The sequence below is a fragment of the Nomascus leucogenys genome, chromosome 13 (genome assembly GCF_006542625.1).
Source record: "Nomascus leucogenys isolate Asia chromosome 13, Asia_NLE_v1, whole genome shotgun sequence".
Lineage (NCBI taxonomy): Eukaryota > Metazoa > Chordata > Mammalia > Primates > Hylobatidae > Nomascus > Nomascus leucogenys.
In genome coordinates, this window is record NC_044393.1 from 61826657 (window position 1) to 61830747 (window position 4091).

The following is a 4091-nucleotide window of genomic DNA, read 5'->3' on the forward strand; positions in this document are numbered from 1 at the left end:
TAAATACCAACATGTGTAAGCCTCTGCCTAAAAAGAGGTGACAGTCTAATAGTTTCCAATACAGGAGACATTCAAAAGTACTGGCAGATCTAACTCCTTTGAGCACTTACTGTCAATTATATCTAATCACATTCTTAAAATTAAATCATTTTCTTCTGGCATACATTAACTATCATCACTTGTGGGAAAGTAATGTAGAATATTACTTTAAAAGAGACTAAGCTATAAATTTGAATACATATAAAAAAGCAGTACCCAAGAGTAAACATGTTTAAGCCCAAAATTACAAAATATCCAGTTACAAATAGATTCTAATAAAGATTTTACTCAAAAATCTACCCACTAATGCATTAAATATAAGTGAATTTTAATTAAGACTTTATTTTTTTTCTTTTATTATTATTATACTTTAAGTTTTAGGGTACATGTGCACAATGTGCAGGTTTGTTATATAAGTATACATGTGCCATGTTGGTGTGCTGCACCGATTAACTCGTCATTTAACATTAGGTATATCTCCTAATGCTATCCCTCCCCCTCGCCCCACCCCACAACAGTCCCCAGAGTGTGATGTTCCCCTTCCTGTGTCCATGTGTTCTTACTGTTCAATTCCCACCTATGAGTGAGAACATGTGGTGTTTGGTTTTTTGTCCTTGCGATAGTTTACTGAGGATGGTTTCCAGTTTCACCCATGCCCCTACAAAGGACATGAACTCATCATTTTTTATGGCTGCATAGTATTCCATGGAGTATATGTGCCACATTTTCTTAATCCAGTCTATCGTTGTTGGACATTTGGGTTGGTTCCAACTCTTTGCTATTGTGAATAGTGCCGCAATAAACATACGTGTGCGTGTGCCTTTATAGCAGCATGATTTATAATCCTTTGGGTATATACCCAGTAATGGGATGGCTGGGTCCAATGGTACTTCTAATTCTAGATCCCTGAGGAATTGCCACACTGTCTTCCACAATGGTTGAACTAGTTTACAGTCCCACCAACAGTGTAAAAGTGTTCCTATTTCTTCACATCCTCTCCAGCAGCACCTGTTATTTCCTGACTTTTTAATGATCACCATTCTAACTGGTGTGAGATGGTATCTCATTGTGGTTTTGATTTGCATTTCTCTGATGGCCAGTGATGATCAACATTTTTTCATGTGTTTTTTGGGTGCATAAATGACTTCTTTTGAGAAGTGTCTGTTCATATCCTTCGCCCACTTTTTGATGGGGTTTTTTCTTGTAAATTTGTTTGAGTTCTTTGTAGATTCTGGAAATTAGCCCTTTGTCAGATGAGTAGATTGCAAACATTTCCTCCCATTTTGTAGGTTGCCTGTTCACTCTGATGGTAGTTTCTTTTGCTGTGCAGAAGCTCTTTAGTTTAATTAGATCCCATTTGTCAATTTTGGCTTTTGTTGCCATTGCTTTTGATGTTTTAGACATGAAGTCCTTGCCTGTGCCTATGTCCTGAATGGTATTGCCTAGGTTTTCTTCTAGGGTTTTTATGGTTTTAGGTCTAACATGTAAGTCTTTAATCCATCTTGAATTAATTTTTGTTTAAGGTGTAAGGAAGGGATCCAGTTTCAGCTTTCTACATATGGCTAGCCAGTTTTCCCAGCACCATTTATTAAATAGGGAATCCTTTCCCCATTGCTTGTTTTTGTCAGGTTTGTCAAAGATCAGATGGTTGTAGATACGCAGCATTATTTCTGTAGAGGGCTCTGTTCTGTTCCATTGATCTATATCTCTGTTTTGGTACCAGTACCATGCTGTTTTGGTTACTGTAGCCTTGTAGTATAGTTTGAAGTCAGGTAGCGTGATGCCTCCAGCTTTGTTCTTTTGGCTTAGGATTGACTTGGCAATGCAGGCTCTTTTTTGGTTCCATATGAACTTTAGTTTTTTCCAATTCTGTGAAGAAAGTCATTGGTAGCTTGATGGGGATGGCATTGAATCTATAAATTACCTTGGGCAGTATGGCCATTTTCACGATATTGATTCTTCCTACCCATGAGCATGGAATATTCTTCCATTTGTTTGTATCCTCTTTTATTTCATTGAGCAGTGGTTTGTAGTTCTCCTTGAAGAGGTCCTTCACATCTCTTGTAAGTTGGATTGCTAGGTATTTTATTCTCTTTGAAGCAATTGTGAATGGGAGTTCACTCATGATTTGGCTGTTTGTCTGTTATTGGTGTGTAAGACTTTAATTTTTTTAAAGCATAACTGGTCATAACAATAATCCTCTGAAATGCATCTTTTCCAAAGAATTTTGAATTTATTAAGAGCAAGACAAAATTCTATGGAAATATAACCCCAAGTTTCCCAGGGAAGAGTTTAGATCAGAGCAAACTAAAAATTTTTGAATAAAATGATGGCATAACTGAAAAGTCATGGGGACAGAAAGAACTTGGCTCCTTATTTATTTTGCACCAGTGTGTACACTATTTGCACATGTACTCTAAAACTTAGAGTATAATAATAATAAAATTTAAAATAAATAAATAAATAATGGTAAAAAAATAAAATTCATACTTTTTTTATTCTATTAAAAAAAGATGTTTTTAGGGCTAGTGGTTTTGTGGTTTTAGCAAGGTTTTCACATGAGGAAACAAATACTAAACAAAATTAAGTTGAAAAAAATCTCCATGTTACCTCTTTCTTTTTAGTAGAATGGTAAAGTTTTGCCCTAAAATAATTCCTTTCACTCCAAGCAACTCTTTCTTAAGCATGACAGCCATAGACAAATTAGTCTCATTGTCAGATCTATTCTTTAATCTTTAGGTGAAAGTAACCAATCACTTCATTCTTCTTGTAATATTTCTTTTCTACACCCTTATTGTTTTTTTTTTTTTTTTTTTTTTTTTTGAGACAGAGTCTCTCTCTGTTGCCAGGCTGGAATGCAGTGGCGCAATCTTGGCTCACTGCAACCTCCGCCTCCCCGGTTCAAGAGATTCTCCTGCCTCAGCCTCCCAAGTAGATGGGACTACAGGCGTGCGCCACCACGCCCAGCTAATTTTTGTATTTTTAGTAGAGATGGAGTTTCACCATGTTGGCCAGATGGTCTCCATCTCTTGACCTTCTGATTCACCTGCCTTGGCCTCCCAAAGTGCTGGGATTACAGGCATGAGCCACCACGCCTGGCTAAACATGTACTTTTTTTTTTTTTTTTTTTTTTTTTTTTTGAGACAGAGTCCTGTTCTGTCACCCAGGCTGGAGTGCAGTGGCGCAACCTCAGCTCACTGCAACCTCAGCTCACTGCAACCTCTGCCTCCCGGGTTCAAGCGATTCTTGTGCCTTAGCCTCCCAAGTAGCTGGGATTACAGGCGCCTGCCACTAAGCCTGGCTAATAATTTTTTTGTATTTTTAGTAGAGATGAGGTTTCCCCATGTTGGCCAGGCTGGTCTCAAACTCCTGGCCTCAAGTGATCTACCCACCTAGGCCTCCCAAAGTGCTGGGATTACAGGCGTGAGCCACTGCGCCTGGCCTAGTTATTGTTTTTAAAATGTTAGCTTTGTGATACCATCCCAAAAGTCATTTATAGTTTTTTGTTTGGGTAGGAGAATTCATCAAAGTGGATAGTCTATAAATTTTTGGTTAACAAATTGGCTCAAAGTCACATTCTTGGCCCAAAGACCATTTTTGGTTTTACTTTCACAGAAAATACATATCAGAAAGTCAGGTTTGTGGCTGTCAAACTGTCAGCTGTTTCTAAAATGTAATTTTTAATACCACCTTAATACTACCTTATAAAGAATGCAGAATATACTTTTGTATTTGGCTTTCTTAAACTGAAGAGATAATGCTTTAGTTAAAGCTAACCTGCTCACAAATAGCTGAGAAATTTAAAAGAAGATTTTACTTAACATTAACTTTTTTTAAGCTAAAAGCTCATAATTTTAACATCTGGCTTTTCTACTACCCTACTGCTGAACAGAGCAATAAAAAAAACTATACTATTTTATTTGGACAATGGTAATATAAATCCTTAACCTATCAGGGAAACTTCCACACATGAACTATAAAACATGGGCATTTTTAATGACTACCACTTTTAATATACTAAAATATTCAATATTTGCACATTAAATGAAAAA